The sequence below is a fragment of the Globicephala melas genome, chromosome 18, assembly GCF_963455315.2.
Source record: "Globicephala melas chromosome 18, mGloMel1.2, whole genome shotgun sequence".
In the NCBI taxonomy this organism is placed as follows: domain Eukaryota; kingdom Metazoa; phylum Chordata; class Mammalia; order Artiodactyla; family Delphinidae; genus Globicephala; species Globicephala melas.
The window spans coordinates 33,142,420-33,162,078 of record NC_083331.1 but is presented as its reverse complement, the minus strand read 5'-3'; the positions used below and the strand labels follow the sequence as shown (position 1 = coordinate 33,162,078).

General features: G+C 34.6%; 1 pseudogene; it reads left to right on the top strand.

The window, feature by feature from the left end:
- Positions 1-871: 871 nt before the first annotated feature.
- LOC115839041 (glutaredoxin-1 pseudogene) lies at positions 872-1,217 on the top strand (annotated as a pseudogene).
- The last annotated feature ends 18,442 nt before the right edge of the window (positions 1,218-19,659 follow it).

The window sequence follows — 19,659 nt, the reverse complement described above, 5'->3', positions numbered from 1 at the left end:
CCACTAAAAGAAACAAGAATTCTGTTGAGGGTAACTGACAATTTCAGAATATCCTAGTGATACTAGTGAATAGAAAGAGTCACAGCTGTAAGGGAAATGAAATCAACTTAAAAGTGATTCCTTTGGCCAAGTAATAACTAATATACCTCCTAGTATAAGTTCTGGGACAAGATGAATCTGTAAAATGACATTAGTACATTATTACATGGTGAGATTCAAATGAGAAAAGTTAATATAAATTGTACAGATAAATGGTTGCAGAAAAAAAGGCAAGTAAGTTTGGATGACTATTTTAATAAAGAAAGCCGTGTGTGTATATGCACATTTGATGTATTTATTCTGTTAATTATATATTTCTAAATTATAGACTTGTATGTGCTTCTCTTTACAAACCCAGGTGTCAGCTGAAAAAATTCATAACCTAAAAGTTGAGAATTCTGTTTTATTCAGTCCTTACTGAGGACTGTAACCCAGAATACAGCCTCTCAGATAGCTCTGAGGAACTGTTCCAAAGAGGTAAGGGAGGAACCAGGATATACAGGAGTTTTTGCTGAAAATAAAAAATGTAGTCAAACATCAAATGATTACTGCTAATCACAAAAACAGACATCTCAACTTAATGATTTTACTACTTTTCTACATATAGGAAAATGCAAGAGTCTGGGCTTACTGAAATCATTCCTTTGATCTGCATTTTAACTATCTAGGATCAATATTCTGTCTGTCTCCTTTCTGAATCCTCTCAAGGTGCACAGCTGCATTGGCCGATAGCTATGGCCACAACATTCTTTGTTTACTGAAATGGCAGGCATTACTCCTGAGCAATACCAGCAATTGAGGTTTCCTCTCCAGGAGATAGCAGCCTGTCATCATGGCTCAAGCATTTGTGAACAGCAAAATCCAGCCTGGGAAGGTGGTTGTGTTCATCATACCCACCTGCCCCTACTGCAGAAGGGCCCAGGAGCTCCTCAGCCAACTGCCCTTCAAACAAGGGCTTTTGGAATTTGTTGATGTCACAGCCCACGGTGACACCAACGATATTCAAGATTATTTGCAACAGCTCACAGGAGCCAGAACGGTACCTCGGGTCTTCATCGGTAAAGAGTGCATAGGTGGATGCAGTGATCTAGTAAATATGCATGAGAAAGGGGAGCTGTTGACACAGCTAAAGCAAATTAGAGCTCTGCAATAATTATAGAGCAGACCCCAGGCTGATATCCCCCTTGAGAGCTGGATGGCGTTGCAGATAATGACAGCACTTCCTGGTGGATGGACCTGGGGCTATATTTACACAGCTACAGCAACTGTTTACTTAAAATTTTGAAATATGTTAATGCAAATAAAGTTGGGGGCAAAAACAGCTTTTTTTTTTCTTTTGACTTAGTATTAAAAGTGGACCAACTTGCCCAAAACAACAGGTCTGAGAAGTTCGATGGATGTCTCGGGTTTCTTGTGGATTGGCCCTTTGAGTTCCAAAAGACCAAGACAAGATATGCTTAGGATTCACTCACTGACCCAAAAGATGTTCCTTTTCTTTGGCACATGTTCCTTCCTATGTATTCTCCACATGCTGGGGCTCCTCTACCTCAACACCAGTGTTTCTCAACCAAGTATATCCCAGACCCCCTGGGTTGAATCTATAGTTGGTTTTCTGCTACTGTCCAAAGATTATTTTGTTGAGTTTGACTTTATAGAATTTGTATTAAGAAATCAATAGATATTTTGAATATGCTTTTTCAGAGGGTGTCTCCCTAGCCACCATCCCCACTCTACCTCCTACCCCCTCCTACTTTGAGAATCACTGCTGTGAACCAGTGTTCTGAACTGTGACAACTCATAGATCTCATAGGAAATATTCAACAATTCCGTGAAGGGTCTGAGCACCCAGTCTGAGAGACGCCACTGAAAAGTTAAGCATGGTTGGTCTTCATTTTGGGCCACAGGGATAGAGGTATAAATGCATATGCTACCATCACGTGGCAACTCTGTTATGTAAGATGGTTGTCCAGGGAATCCTGAACAAGTGTGTATTAGTTTGTTTAGATTATAAACAAAAGTAAAACATAAAATTTTAAATGTTACATAGAAAACTTGTATCCCCTACTTCCAAGAATATGTCTGTGAAAGTAGCCAAATTTGGGAAACACTGTTCTAAATGATTTTCTCTCTCTCATTTTTGTCCCCCTCACTCTATGAAAACTTGAGAATTCCTTATTGTGAAGGTTGTTCTAGAATTGCAAGATTAAGTTAATTTCCTTCTGTAGTCTCTAGTATGAATGGTTAATTTCTTCTCTAATAAAGTACCCATGGATCAAAAAAAAAAAAAAAAAGAAATGACAGACAACGTTCTTTGTTCACACAGGGAAGTAAAAGTAATAGTGAATGAATAAATAAGATAGTCTTGGAAAGGGTAGGGATTACCAAGAATGGAAAACACTGATCAGGTCTGTTGGTCATACATCACAAGGAGTTGAAGAAAATAAGAAAGGGGCATTCAAGACAATCAGGCCAATGATAAAATAGGTTTCAGCCATGTGTTCTAAGGTGATTAATAAAATAAATATACTATAAACAAGGGCTAGGTCAGCTCACTCAATCCTTAATATCCTATGAAATTTAGAGAATCTAAATGGCACAAAAACTGATAAGCCACACATATATTTTTAATAAGGTCAACATATCATAATGATGAAACAAAGGAGGTAGCATGTTGTAAATAACGAAAACATATGTCAAAGGCATAAACTTGAAAAAAAAGTATTATTGACCTAACAGTGAATGACATCACAAAAACATGCTCCATTTGAAGATCAATGGCTCAATTTTGAATCCTCTTGGGAGAAGCAAGGCAGATCCAGGTCCCAACCAAGAATCCAAAACCTGACTCTTTAGAGAAGGTATCCTTTATTCCTTTAAGTCAATAAGGTAATTACAACTTTGGAATTATATGAAGGTAACATCACTAAAATCTTTAAAAGATATCAAAGTAAGCATAGCTATGATACTTGAAAGCTATGCAAACAAATAGAGAACTAATAAAAAATTTATTAAGTCACAGAATTGGTTTGAATGTAAATGAGGTAATTAGTTTAGTGATAACTGCTTCTGTGTCCTTTGCCTTCTGTTTAAGGTATATGAATCAGTTGTAATAATTTCCTAATAATAGTTTAAGATTTTAATGGAATTTAAAATATACAATCCATTTTTAAAATCTACAAATGGTTTTAAATGCTCTGTTTATTACATTTATATTTTCAATACACTGAGCATTAAACAAAAAACAAATAATCACGGATGTGCTTCTGCTGTACAAAAGCCTCAGACATAAAAGAACATTTTGTCCGGAAATGGAGTGTGCCCATTAACACCTATTGTCACATTAACAGAGATCATTTCCTTGATAATAAGAGAGGGCAATCTCAGAAATACCATTCACAGAAAACTTTTAATAAAAAATGAAAGATAAGAGCCAGAGGTATTAACCAAGGAGGACAGAATCCCTAAGTTTCAATTTTTTATCATCAGTGTGGGCATATTTATATCTAGTGTAAATGTGAACAGGATTAAATATACAAAAGTGCTTGATAGAAAGTAACTGATTCATAAATGCTAGTTGTCCAAATTTCATAAGTGTGAGGTGCAAATAGATATAAATAATGAGTCTAGTTGTCCCCTGGCAATGGAGAGATGTTTCACCTTGGAAGATGACAGTGACCATGAAAAATCCCCCCAGAGGGAGCATAACTGACCCACAGCTCCAGCTGCCATGCTCTGAAATCCATTACTACTTTTGCACTAAGGCTACCTTTCCAGTGATGCTCCCAGACAATGATAGAACAAGGCAAGCCTCCTAAAGTAGATCTACTCCTAAGAGATGGGGGACTCTTCCAATGGGGGTGTTTGGCTTGTGGGCTCCCCATTCGCCTTGCTGAATTCTATCTGAACAGTACTGCAGTTTAAGACTCTTACATCGAAACTTCCTTCTTTATTTCTCTCCTTCACAAGGTCACACCTGCACCACAGTCTAATGTTCTCTCAGCTTCTCCTAGTTCCTTCCCCATTTTGTCTCACAAGCATTTCCCCTAAGAAATCTCTTACATGTATAATGCTGTCTTGCCATCTATTTCTCAAAAGATCTGGACTAACACAGGGACCCAGCTTGCTTTCGTCAGGTCAATAATTTATAATATTCTAGAGCTTTTAGCAAGCTGAAGAATTATTTCTCTTCTGAAGGAAGACTTTCACTCACAGGTAGAAGTAGAGCCAATTGATTTAAAGGACATAAAAGTTCTAACATTAAAAGACTATATTAAATCCATAAAAATAACCCATTTACAAAGGCTAACCGTACCATTAGTGAAAATAATGAAAAATCCTTGTGTAAATGTATGTTTGGAATTCAAGATAATCCTTGGTCAAGGCCATTTGGCCCTGTCTTAAAATCAATTGTAAAATGTATTTTCTGAATTATGTGGTCATTTACTTAAAAAAACAAGTGCCCCCAAAAAGCCACAGTACAGATGAAAAAATCTATAATAGGTGTAAGATTATGTATTCTAAAGAGGCATACACTGAAAAGGTTTCCCATACTACCTATTTAAATATTTTCTTAAATTCTTTGAAAGCTGGAGAGTATAAAGCAGGTCTACAATTCATTTCCTTAGCTATTCTTTCCATATTGCTTTCATTCTCATCTTGAGTTTTAAAATATACATTTTTAATTCTTATAACTATTATGGTAATCTTTTTAGACACCTGGATTCCTAAGAGACCAAAATTTAACCAAATTGAATAAGAAAAAAAAATTAATCCCTTTTCAAAGTGCTATCTCTGCTAGTTTTTTTCCAATCTGTCTACTTTTGCTCAAAGGTCATATATGAACTCTGATGATGAACCCCAAAAGAATCACTAAATATCCAAATACTTATTGAGCACCTCACATAGGGAACACATCATAACAAACAGGAAAGTATCTTTCTTGCAAATTATTCCTATATTTTCAGCATTACAATGTATCTAAATGCTAGAAGATTCTGTCCTGCTTGAGGAGTGGGTTCAACTACATAGCCCAATAAATTATTCAGTTGTACTTCTTTCCTGACATTTGATGTTTTTCCTTACTTCAATCTTGCCATATTTTCTTTGTCCATTTACTCACTGAATGCAACTCTTTGCAAAACTATTTAGCTTTCAAGTGTCATTTTTAAACATTAGTTTTTTCAGTCCTTTAATCACTTTTACTGAAATAGATGGACTCCTGCACATTGATGACATTTGTTTGGAATTCAGTTCGCAAAAAGATTTTAAAGTATTTTCTTAAGATATAAATTTACATGGGTTCTATGATACAGACAAAAAAATCCATCATCTTGTTTTTTCCTCAATCCAAGGGTGATTATCTTCAGGAAAGCCATGACTTACAGCTAGAACTGATAATCTTACTTAACAAACACTTATTCAGTGATTACTATAAGAAATAATTACCTTCTATTTAGAAATTTATAAAGTTCCTTCAACAATCCTATGATGTAGGTATTATTATTATTCCCAATGTTGCAGTTGAAGTTATCTCTAGGTCACCTAGTCAGAGTTTAGATTTGAAACCAGGTAGCCTTGAACCAGAATCAATAATCTTAGTACAGCCTATGCTGCCCACAGCATGACTCTGGTGACTACAAACTGTAAATTACATAATTCCATGCTATAGAAAGGAATGATTAGCTCTCTATAATTTGGATGACAAAAGAATGTCCTCCTCTTTTCCACTGGAGAAAGATCGATGGTGGCTGCTTGGAGTTGTGAGTTTTGAAGAATTTTGAATATGAGTCTGCACCCAAAAGGAAAGAGTACTGAGATCCATCAAGGGTGTCTGACAAAGGCACAGGGAGATAAGGTGTACTCTCTAGACACACATTAGCCGTCTCTGAGTCAGACTTTCCCAATTTAAGCCTACAGCTCCTTCTAGACTTTAAAATGTATGAGGTTTTAAAAGTAAGACCAAAGGGGTTGAGGAGTCACAAGGAGCTTTAAATGAAGTTTAGTTTTTCATTATCATAGCCTAATGATATTTTGGGGAGTCAAAAATCCTCCTTAAAGAAATCAGTAACTTTGTATATTTAAAGACCATGAAATAAGAAGAGCAATTTGTCCAACAGAGACTGTCTTCCTAGATAAGTTGGCTTCTACTGTACCCTCTGAAAAAGGGTGCCATGGCTGAGGTGAGCTTGGTCTGTTGGCGTCTACCTAATTAGCCTCCAGATAAAATCTAGCTGAATAATTTTGACAAAACAATCTTGAGGAAAGGAAAGCACATATTTACTGAAAACAATAATCTTTCTTATTTCCTTGTCTCAGCAAACATCTCCCTCTTTTGAAACAGTACACTTTCAAAGATTTTTCTCTAGTTAAGTGTCTGATAAATAAATTTCTCATTATTTCAAAGGTGTTTTTAAAAGTGTGTTATGAACAGAAAAGGTTAGTCCCTTAACTAGAAACAAGCCACGTAAATGAAACAAAAATCTGATATATACCTTTTCTAGCTATTCATCCACCCATTCATCAAGTGTTTACTGAGAACATGCTACATATGTGTGTGACATTCTATAGGTGCAACTGAAAAAAAAATATAACAAAGATTCATACTCACATATTCAAAGTGCAGCATGGGGGAAGATAAGTAAAGTTTGATACAAAATACTAGGTGATTAATAGAGATATGTGCAAGATATTTTACTGGGCATAGATGAAAGTATATTTAACTTTTTCTCCAAATCAAGAGAGGATTAAGTAATCCTTCAATGGAATTACCTTTGTTCTGAGTGTTAAAACATATTTAGGATTTGTCCAGTGGACAAGAAACAGAGGAGGCAAACACAGAGGAAAAAATTAGCATGCCATGAAGCAGTTCTATGGAAAGGTGGGGATGGTGGAAGTGAAGGCTAGGAAGGTAGACAGGCAGAATTGAGCTCATATATACCACAAGAAGGAGAGAATTGGGGCTTTCTCCAGAGCTTAGTGAGAAGCCACTGGGCAAGAAAGTTTTACTATTAATATGACATGGTTGCAGCTGTTTATTTTCAATACATATTTTATACACAGACTTTTTTGTCTATCTGAAAGCATGATGGAGGATAGAACATGGGAGAAGACTGGAGATAAAGAAACCAGTTAATTATTTAAACAGTAAAGAAGATGTGATGAAGGCCTAAACTTCAACAGAAAAACTCAGATTCAAAAAATATCTGTGTATATAACAGTTCAAATTATATGGCTCAATGGGCTCCAACTGATTTATGCATTAGTCATATTTTTGTTCCGCTTTATATGTATTTGTACTTTCACATATTATTCACAACAGCTTTATAAGATTAGGAATATAATCTCAGTTTTACTGATAAGAAAATGAGATCTAGAGAAGTAACTCACCCAGTGACATATTACTAGAAAATAATGAAGGCATAGGTCAAATCCAAGATTTCAAACCCCATTCTTCTCTCCCACAATGGCTTTGATAGAAAATTATTCATCAAAGTAACTAAAAAGTTGACTTTTGTTGTTGTGATTGTATTTTATATTCAATGACTATTTTGTCATGCTAATGTTCAAGATCTATGATTTTCCATACTGTTAGAGACACTATAATCCTTGCAAATATTTAAAATGCCAATCAAGGAGGTAGAACCAACAATAGAAGTGTGAAATATATAAATAATGTATTTTATTACCCGGTAAAAGAAAAATTTCTTATATAATCCACAAATTCTCCTTATTAGCCATCAGATAGAAAGCTCCCTATTACTTATTACTTGAAAATTAAGATAAAATAAAGGTTTTGTTTCTCTTTTCTAGCTACTTTCTGTTAAGATTTGCATGTAGTGAAATGCATAGATCTTAAGTGTACACTTCTACATAAGGCTATTGTACAGAGAATTTGTTGCTACCAACTTTCCTAATCTCCTAATGTAGCATTAATTATTTTTTTTCCTTTTTATAAGCAAAGAAAAATCATTTTTCTTCATCCCTCGTCCATACAGTGTCTAGCTACTCTTGTAGAATATTTGACACCACTTTCATTGTGTTACTTTGGGGTAATCATGTCTTGCCTGGGACAAAATGGGGTGGGCATCAACACCTTAATTATTTACTGTGGGGTAATTAATAAGAATTATATCTCTGGGTTAGAGTACCATGTGTGCACATCCAGGAGAAAATTAATGAAGATGAATACTAAAAACCCAACACTGTTTACATTATTATTTATGCTTTTAACTGTCAATTATCTTTTAAGACATTTTTACAATAACGCAAAAGTCTCTTTATTTATCCTATCTACATATTTACTATTTCCATTCTCTTTTGGTCTTTGTGTAGATTCAACTTTCTATCTGGTATTATTTTCCTTCTGCTTGAAGAACTTAAAAAACAAACAAACATTTCTTATAGTATAGTCGGCTGCCAGTGAATTCTCTCAGCTTTGTTTTTCTTTGAAAAAAATTTATAGTTCACTTTCATCTTTGAAAAATACTCCTTGGGGTTTACAATTCTAGGTTGACAGACTTCTTCACAAACCTTTTCATTTGCAGAGTCTAATCTACTCTAAATCCCATTCTGTGAAATTGCTCAGTTTATATGCCTCCCTCATCCAGAAATTATTCTTTTCTGGAAGTTGCTCTTTTCCTGGCCCTGGAGCATTATCCTAAGCATGCATATTCAGTCAAACATTAAGGGGACACCTTTACAGATTTCTAGACCCCTTTCTTTCTGTAGCTCCCTTTTGTCGAGTACCTGACCCCACAAATTTTAGCCATCTTGACTTCTGCAGATTCTGAACTTTATCTCCTCAACTCAGCAAAATTGCCAAGCTCAGTTTGGTTCTTCACTCCCTGCACCACAGAATGAAAATTTTCTCCAGGCAGAAAGCTGTTTCAATTTGGAGGGATTACATTTTTCATATCCCTTCTCCCAGGGATCATGGTCCCATGCCACAGTATGAAAAGAGCTCTTTCTAGTTGTTTACCCTGTGGTTCTGTAGCCTCTTACTCCCTCATGGATGGAAACAGACTTACCTAATACTGTTTTTGAGTCTCACCCATGGTTTTGTGTTCAATTTTTAAAGCAGTATTCCATTTTTTCAATATACCAATTTATTCTCCAGTTAATAAATGTTTTGGGGTTTTTACAGATTTTAGCTACTGAGCTAAAGCTTTTACAAACATCTGTGTATCAATACTTGTTTGGAGATACATTTCCATTTCTCCTGGACATTTATGTAGAATTGCTGTGTTATAGAATAGATGAATGATTAACTTCATAAGAAACTGCACAGCAATTCTCCAATAAGAACAGTTATATCACTTTGCATTCCCACTAACAATGTATGAACAATCCAGTTTTCTACAATTTGACATTTTCAGTCTTTTTAATGTTAGACATTCTAAGTGGTATAAAATGGTGTTTAATCATGATTTTATTTTGCATTTTCCTGATGACTAGTTACATTAAGTATATTTTAAAGTGCTGATGGGCAATTCAAGCATATTCTTTTGTAAAGTGTTCAAGTGTTTTGCCCATTTTCAATTGAGTTTTTCTTTTAATTGAATTTTCTAAGCATGTCAGGTTATTTTTTTTATTATATGTTGAATATTGTAAGGAATATGGATGATGTTGACTCTTTTAAAGGCTGTGAGATTGTTGTTGGCAGTAGTTAAATTACTGGCAACTTTTTTCAATCATGTTAGACTTGGTTTTCTGCTTTGAAACTATCACAGGTTTGTCCTTAGTCCTATCCATACAGTAGTGGGTTGTCCTTTCTCCAAAGGGTTGGCATCTCTGGGGTCTCAACTAAATGCCTGTGGAGCTCTGGAAGGTCTTTCCATAGTTTGAAACCCCAGCAACCTCTGATATCTCAGTTCTGCTCTCAGGTCACCAGCAGCTACTGCTGGTTAGGACACATGGAGACCTACCCTGTATGTGGCACCCCTGCCTTTGGCCAAGAGCTGGCAGCAAGCCCCGCATAGACTTTTGATTCTCCCCTCTGTACAGCTCCCTCCTTTCTAGCACCCTGCCTTACAAATACCAGCCACTTCAGCAGCCCTAAACTCTAACATCTGCCTCCTCCATTCAATGAGGCCACCACGCTTTGCCTGGACTTCATCTTCCTGTGCTGCAGTAGGGAATGCGCCCCAATCAGTCTTTGCAAACGTAGACTTGTCTCCTGTTTTCCTCTTATCTCAAAGATCTTGAAAACAGTTGGATCACTGTGTTTAGTCTTACAGTTACAGGTAGAAGGGCAAGTCTGGTACAAGCTGCTGCATTATGGTCAGAGTAAAGTCTTCTAGCTATTTTTAACCCTTAACCAAATATCAAGAAATCCTATTCTACCATTACCTCTCCAGTTAGACTGTTTTCAAGTGTCCTGTAATAATTGGAAGAATTTCTCTTTCTCTTCCCATGGTTTTGAGGAGTCTCTAGAAAGAGGTATTAGCTAGAATCTGCCTAAAGATCTCAGATCCATGGTAAAACACTAAGTAAAATTGCAAAACATATTAAGCAAGTTCTTAAATTATATGCAACATTAGTCCTCAACTACTATAAAAAGTGTGAAGAATATTAATACCAAATGTAGAACTATTTATTTAATCCCAGACTTTCAAAATACATACATATAGTAATAAAATGATCTCAAGTATAAAAATCTTTCATGTCAATCAAAAACAATGTTATAGATGGATCTGACATAAAATCTGTGTATAACAAGGCATCTGACAGATGCTTGAGGAACTGCAAAAGATATTAAAATGTTATTTTTAGCAAATCCCAATTTAGTTTCAAAATACATATTATAATTCAGAACATCTATATATACGAATTAGTAAAATCAAAGGATAGATAATATGTTCTATTCTAAAATAGAATGAGTGAGTGATGTGAAAATGGAAATTACAGGAAGCATATATTCATTTTACAAATGTTATTTTATTAGCATGTTTCTTAATTTAAATCCATGCCATATAATGCAATTTAATGTTTGACAAAAGGATATTAATTTTGTATATATTAAAATTAGAGAATCTTATGAGAAAAATCATCTGTAATTTTGTTTACATATAGTTGTGTTAAATACATTAAAATATTTTATATTTTCTTAACCATTTTCTGTCACCAGTTTCTATCTATACAGTGCTAAAATGTCTGTGGATATTTTGAGTCCCTTCTCCTAACCTTCCCTTTGTGGTTCTTGGAAATCTGAGAACAGGGTGGTACTGAAAGGCTGACTGCCACCACATTTCTAAGTATTCATTTTGGTCATTATTTGTGGACTGGAAATCTAGAAAATTCTTTTGTGGCCTCCAATATGTTAATATCCACATTCTATGAAGCATTTGCTAAAGATGAGAACTGGGAATTAAGACACTCAAAATCGCCTTTTATTCACTCATCTGCATTAAGATATTATTTTTTTTAATTATCTGAGCTCCTGAATGCTTCCTCAATAATTATGGGTGCCACGTAAATAGGAATCAGAGAGTAGAGGGGAAAATGTGACAGAATGAGCTTGTAGAGATGTCTCTCAGGTACTTTCTATTTCAAATATTCTTGTGTGTGTGTGTGTGTGTGTGTGTGTGTGTGTGTGTGGTGAAAGAAAGCACAGTGTTTATTGCAGGTGCCAAGCAAGGACATTTCAAATATTCTTTTGTTCTAGGAATGCAAAAATTTTTTTTTTCAAAATTATTTTAATCGATAATCCAAGAGTCCTTGGGAAGGAAGTAAGGCCATCTAAAATGATTACTTTGTAGGTTATAACATTCATTTGAAGGTAAACATTGCAGTATATTAAAAAATATTAGTAACTAATTTTTATTAATGTTTTATACTTATGATTCACATATTATAATCAGAAATTAGCCAATAATTTCCTTGTAAAAGTTGTTCATACTCACTGTCTTCAATTCATCTCTTCCTCTTCTCTCTTTAACCTACTGCAGTCATACTTCTGGCCCCCATCACTCTACCACAATGATTTCCCCGTTCTAATTCCAATGGTCGATTCTCCAGTCTTACCTAGCTTGACCTAGCAGCAGTATTTAACATCCTTAAAACATGTGATTCTACAATCAGCTTCCAGGTTCCTTCATTTTCGAAGCTACTCATCCTCATTCTCCTTTGTAGCTTCTTCTCATTTTCTCTAATTCTCAAAGTTAGAGGTCCTTGAAAGTCAGTCCTTGAGCCTCTTCTCTTTTGTTTTCTAATACTCTACTCCTTGGGTGATTTTATCCAACCTTATGGTTTAATCTCATCGCCATACTGGCACAGCCAAATTTGTATCTCTGGTACGTACTCTGCAAATTTCTATTTAACTAATTCCATCTAAATTAGTTTAACAGCATCTCAGATTTAATAGATCCAAAAATAAGCTTTTGATCTTCCCTACAAAACTGCCTCTCCCTCCGCCTTTCCCACTTTAATTAATGACAGTTCAATTCTTTCAGTTGTTTGGGGCAGAAATCTTAATCATCTTTGGCTCTTCTCTTTTTCTGTTCCATTGATTTTAGTCCATCAAATCCAATGACTCCACCTTTGAAATCTATCCAGAATGTAACCACTTCTCACCACCTTCACTGCCAATCTAGTCCAAGCACCATCCTTTTTTCCTAGATCATTACATTACCCTCCTAGCTGGTGTCCCTTCTTCTACCTTTACACCTGCACAATCCTTTCTCAACAAGGAAGCAGAAACATTCCTGGTAAAATTCAAGACAGATCATGTCATTGCTTTGCTCAAAACTACCCAATGACTTCCCAATTCATTTCAAATTAAAGCCAAATTCTTTACAATGGCTAAAAGTTCTCACATGGTTTACCTTCCCACAATTCTTCCCAAAATTATTTCTTACTTTTCTCACAAATGTATCTCCTTGCTCTTCTGGGAGCACATCAAGTATGGTTCTGCTTGAGGGTCTTCCCTTTGCTGAGGTTTATCCCTCAAATAGTCTTCCTCTAAATATCCACAGACTTCATTCCTTTAATTCCTTTCAGCTTTTTACTTATGCTTATCCTGACCACCTTATTTAAAATTTCAATAACATCCTTAACTATTTAATTTCCTCTATGCATCTATCATTAACTTTGAAAATATTTGTTATTGTCTTTTCACTGAAATGTAAGATCCCAAAGGGCTGAAATTTTGTCAGTGACTGTGATTTTTATCAGTGACTGTGTCTCCAGGACCTAGAAAAAATGTCTAGTAACACTCAATAAATAATTCAGGGTGGATGAATGTTTCTTTACCAGAAAATAAGTAATATCCCTGAAGTAATGAGTTGTTTAACATTACAGATAATGCAGGTTGACAAAAAAAAGAAAAAGAAAAAAAAACACTCACCTCAGGATTTTTAATCTTCTGGGCAGAATAAAAAAGACTAGTCTAGTAGAGTCTGGAAAATTGACTTAAAACGTAAAAAATCTTAAGGAAGAAAAACGAAAGTGTCATATTTCTACTTATTGGATGATATATACAATAAAATACTAACTACAACAATGACATTGGGAAAAAACTGAGATTATGAACTTACATAATTAAGGCAGAGAAAAGTGTAAGTATATTTGCCAAACTTTCTCTTACAATATCATCTGTTCATGGGCAATCCAAATTTCAAATATGTTAATAGTATAAATATTTCTTCATAAAACTGATAATGGTAGGTCATACATATATTTGTCTGGGAGAGGGAGTCTTCACTGATTTTAGTGCAAAGCTCAAATGTCTAAAGGAGAAGAACAAGACTTTCTGATAGATTGGTTTCACCCATCCTATTCAGCTTTATTTCCTATTTAACTTCCAAAAGACCTTCCACAGATGCATGGTTATTTCCTTCAATAGCATGTCCATACCTGCGATTTTGATTTTTTTTCATATTGTTTCTATACACACATATCAGCATACATGCACCCCCATATATACATACCCATACACATTCCACTTTTTTTGGTCCCAATCTTATGTATTCTTCAAGGTTCACTTCAATTTTCAGTTTTTCCAGTTTGCTTTTAGCTGGTTTTCCAGTTCATTCCAATTCAAATTGCAGTCCTCCTTCCCAAGACATCTAAAATCTCCTTATCCCAATTTTGCCTGCCCATTTCCTTCCAGATACTCCAGAAATATTTATTAAATACCCACAATGCACAAGGCACTATGTTAAGTGCTTCAGATATAGAAATAAGGTAAACATGATTCCTGCTGTCATGGAGTTAACATTCTTACTTCAAGATTAATGGCATGCTTTCTCTGCAGTATTTTCCTAAAAATGATATTTTACATATAAAGTCACTTCATATATACTACAGACTGCTATACATAAGGATTCTTTCAAACAGTTATTTTGTATTATCTATAATAGTTCATAGGCAGTATACATAAAAGGCAGGTGAGTTAAAAAGAAAAAATACACAGGGCTAAATTTAAGATGAAATAATTTTCTCTTTATTCCTGTCTCTTTGTACTTCAAGAAGGTTTAACAATACAAAAGGTTGTATTTGAATTCCAGGGTTCAAAACAGCCTTACTAATAGATCTCTATTTAAACTTTTGTAAAAAGTGACTTTAAAGGCTAATATGTCTAGTATATGGTCATATCCCTCTAGAGAATATAGTTCTTCAGAGGTTTTCCAGCATTTTATTAATATACCTCTTCCTGGAAGTTATCTGCTATCTTATTTTTTGTCTGTAGTTTAATAAAATTATCTTAAAAATAATTCAGAAATAACCTAACTAAATAAACTTTATTGTGCAAAGGACTTCTTTAAATAAATCATAACTTAAATGTCTACAGTGTTATTTTTAAATAACCCAATAGTTTTGGGAATTATGACTATAATTGACATAAATATGTTATATACCATGGGGTAGAAGTGTTAAAAAGTGTTAGAAAATCTTCACCAATATTCTAGTTCATCAATCAAGTAAAACTATGCTTCAACCATTGTTCTGAGATGGGTTTCTGTCCTACTTTGACCCTACATTTTCAGAGCTGCCTTCTCCTAAATCATTGTTTAAATACAGAATATAATGCACATAGCCTTGGGCAAATACTTCAAAATAATGATATTATTTGGTCCAATATATTTTATTTACTCTTTTCAATTGTGTAGAAAAGGAGGGTAAATTAAGACAGTGTTGGAATATGGCCAATGATAGCTTTAGGGTGTTGAAACACACACACACACACATACACACACACACACACACACACACTCCCATTCAAAGGAGGAAATAAATGTTGGGAGCAAACATGGAAAACAGTGCATAGAGTGTTACTCCAGTAAATCCCTTAGACATAATAAGCTGATTTATTTCCCAAATGTCTGTTTTAGTGCTCTTATTCTCTAAGCCAAGATAAATTTAAAACATACTCATTTTTGAAAAGAATAACCCTCTTAGCCTCTGTTCACATTTTACTATAAAGGGACATGTGTGTTTCTTTTGTATTTTCTCTTCTCATTACCAGATTCATGGGACCATACTTAGGCCTGTTGATCTCCAACATCTCTATACCCTTCAGGGCCTGATTTTATGTATTTGTCTTTCTCTTTGACTCAAGGAAACCCACTTCTAAAGCCAATAGGCAAATGGTTAATTGGTTTTGACCTCCTTGTAACTAGAACATAAACATTTCTCCCATAGCCAATGTGATTTTTCTTGCATATCAGATTATCTTTTCTTCCCTGTGTTATCTATCTAGGGCTTTTCACTAGTACTCATGCACTAAAACACATATGCTGTAGCATTTCATAAGGCTCTAGAATGTAAGAGGAAAAACCTATAAGATGAAATAGTAACCTTAAGCAAAGTATCTAAAGAATATGAAGTCAATAAAATATAAATTCAAGACTATTTTTAATGTAGAGACTTTCAGCCTTATTTGCATATTAGAATCACCTGGAAACATTTAAAAAAATTTATGTCCAGATTGCAACCTAGAATGATTACAAAAGCTCCTGAGAGTGTTCCAATATTCAAAGATGACAATCACTATCCCAACAAGGAGGTAACAACTCACATGAAAAAGCTAAAGAAAGTTTCTACTTTCTTCCTTATTGGAATGACAGAGCAGCTAAGTGGGAAAGTCAGGTAATGTGTCAGACTTTCTTCAGTTAGGAGGAGGATCTGGGAAGCAGAGGAAAAGGATCCCATTACCTCTATAGGCAACATTTTTTTATTGAAGTATAGTTGATTTACAATATTGTGTTAGTTTCTGGTATACAGAAAAGTGATTCAGTTATACATACTTTTTTTCTGATTATTTTCCAGTATAAGTTATTACAAGATATTGAATATAGTTCCCTGTGCTTTACAGTAAATCCTTTTTGTTTATCTATTTTATATACAGTAGTGTGTATATGTTAATGCCACACTCCTAATTTATCCCTCCTCCTCCCTCTTTCCACTTTGGCAACCATAAGTTTGTTTTCTATGTCTAAAGTCTGTTTCTATTTTGTAAATTAGTTCATTTGTACTAATTTTTAGATTCCACACACAAGTGATTATATAATATTTGTCTTTCTCTGTCTGGCTTACTTCACTTAACGTGATAATCTCTAGGTCGGTCCATGTTGCCTCAAATGGCATTATTTCATATTTTATTATGACTGAGTAATATTCCATTGTGTATATATATATATATATATATATATATCATATCATATCTTCTTTATACATTCATCTATCAGTGGACATTTAGGTTGTTTCCATGTCTTGGCTATTGTGAATAGTGCTGCTATGAACATCGGGGTGAATGTATCTTTTTGAATTAGAGTTTTCCATATATATGCTCAGGAGTGGGATTGCTGAATCATATAGTAACTCTACTTTTAGTTTTTTAAGGAAACTCCATACTGTTTTCCATAGAGGCTGCACCAATTTACAATCTCAGCAACAGTGTAGGAGGGTTTCCTTTTCTCCACAGCCTCTCCAGAATTTATTATTTGTAGACTTTTTGATGTTAACCATTCTGACCAGTGTGAGGTGGTACCTCATTGTAGTTTTAATTTGCATTTCTCTAATAATTAGCAACGTGGAGCATCTTTTCATGTGCCTGTTGGCTATCTGTATATCTTCTTCAGAGAAATGTCTGTTTAGATCTTCTGCTCATTTTTTGATTAGGTTGTTTGTTTTTTTGATACTGAGTTGTATGAACTGTTTGTATATTTTGGAAATTAATCCTTTGTTAGTCTCATAGTTTACAAATATTTTCACCCAGTTAGTAGGTTGTCTTTCCATTTTGTTTATGGTTTCCTTTGCTATGCAAAAGCTTATAAATTGGGTTAGATCCATTTGTTTACTTTTTCTTTCAATTCTTTTGCCTTGGAAGACTGATCTAAGAAAAATCTGCTAAGAATATTTTGCCTGAGTTCTCCTCTAGGAGTTTTATGGTGTCATGTCTTATATTTAAGTCTTTAAACCATTTTGAGTTTATTTTTGTATATGGTGTGAAGCAGTGTTCTAACTTCATTGATTTTCATAAGGCTGCTCAGCTTTCCCAATACCACTTACTGAAGAGACTGTCTTTACTCCATTGCATATTTTTGCCTACTTTGTCAAAGATTAATTAACTGTAGGTGTGTGGGTTTATTTCTTGGCTCTCTATTCTGTTCCATTGTTCTATATGTCTGTTTTTGTGTATAGGCAAAATTTTAAAAATTGGTGTCATGGGTTGAATTATGTCTCCCCCAAAAGAGATACGTTTAAGCCCAAAGTCCCAGTACCACAGAATATGAGCTTATTTGGAACTAGGGTGTCAACAGAGGAAATCAAATTAAAATGAGGTTGTTAGAATGAGCCCTAGTATGACTGGTGTCCTAATAAAAAAGGAGAAATTTGGACACACAGACATACACAACAGAGGGAAAACAATGTTAAGATACATGGAGAAGATAGCCATATGACTGACTAATGCATCTATAAGCCAAGAACACCAAGGATTGCCAGCAAACTCCAGAAGTTAGAAGAGGCAAGGAAAGACTTCCCCCTAAAGAAATCAGAGAGAACATGGTCCTGACCACACCTTATTTCAGACTTCAAGCCTCCGAAACTGTGAGACCATCAATTTCTGTTGCTTTAATCCATCCAGTGTATGGTACTTTATTATAACAGCCATAGGAAACTGCTACAGTTGGGAATTGGGATTATAGTGTTCTGAGAAAGTTTACACTGGTTGAAGGAAAACTATGCAAGGGGTAAGGGAAATACAAAGTAACATTAAAGACTGGCCTCTATTCCTGTCCTGCCCCTAGTTTCTTCAGAACCTTTTTTATTGTTTTTAGATTCCATATATATGTGTTAGTATATGGTATTTGTTTTTCTCCTTCTGACTTACGCAGATGTAGAGAATGGACTCGAGGACACGGGGAGGAGGAAGGGTAAACTGGGACAAAGTGAGAGAGTGGCATGGACTTATATATACTACCAAATGTAAAATAGATAGCTAGTGGGAAGCAGCCACATAGCACAGGGAGATCAGCCCAGTGCTTTGTGACCACCTAGAGAGGTGGGATAGGGAGGGTGGGAGGGAGGGAGATGCAAGAGGGAAGAGATATGGGGATATATGTATATGTATAGCTGATTCACTTTGTTATAAAGCAGAAACTAACACACCATTCTAAAGCAATTTTACTCCAATAAAGATGTTAAAAATTTTTTAAAAATTAAAAAAAAAAAGACTGGTCTCTAAATAGTTGGAATTGCTTGGCACAATGTTTATCAAGGACTGACAATTACTGATACATTTTTCTTTTCTTCAAAATTAATTGTCTTGTTATTACTAATGTATGACAATGTACAATAACAAGCCCAGCTATTTTTTCCTTTTAAAAAATGTCTTTTGCAGTATTAATTAGATCAGCATGCACTTTGTCTGAGACAGTTCAAAACACCAAAACAACTGTTTTAGATCTGATGTTTCTTACTGAAGAGACACACACTTTGTCCAGCATAAACATCTTCAACATTTTTGCAGCAAACCCAAACATTTCCATTTTATTATGGGTGGAAAATAACTATTTTGGAAACAGTCAAAACCAAACCCTAAGCACTGACAGTGTAAATGTGAGTGATAAAGATAAAATCCAGCCACAGTTTGGTTCTTAGATTGACTATCAAATTTTATTTTTATTACTGTTGTATAAACATATATGTATATACATGTGTGTAAATATATGCATTGTAATATTACATGTATACATATATAATGTATATTACAGACATTTTTCTATTATATTTCTATTCTGTTACCATGTGTAAAATAGATAGCTAGTAGGAACCTGCTATATAGCAGAGAGAACTCAGCTCCATGCTCTGTGGTGACCAACATGGGTGGGATGGTGTGGTGGGAGGGAGATCCAAGAGGGAAGGGATATATGTATACATATAGCTGATTCACTTCACTGTACAGCAGAAACTAATACAACACTGTAAAGCTACTAAGCTCCAATTAAAAAACAAACATTGAAATTCAATATTTGTGCTATAAAAATGAATTTTAAAATTAATCAAAAGGCAAAGAAAAAAAAGATTGTCAAACTATGAAATTAATTATCTCTTGCTTTACTAAAAAACTAATTTCTTCTCCTAACTTCTTATGATGGTTCAGAGTAACACGTCTATTAT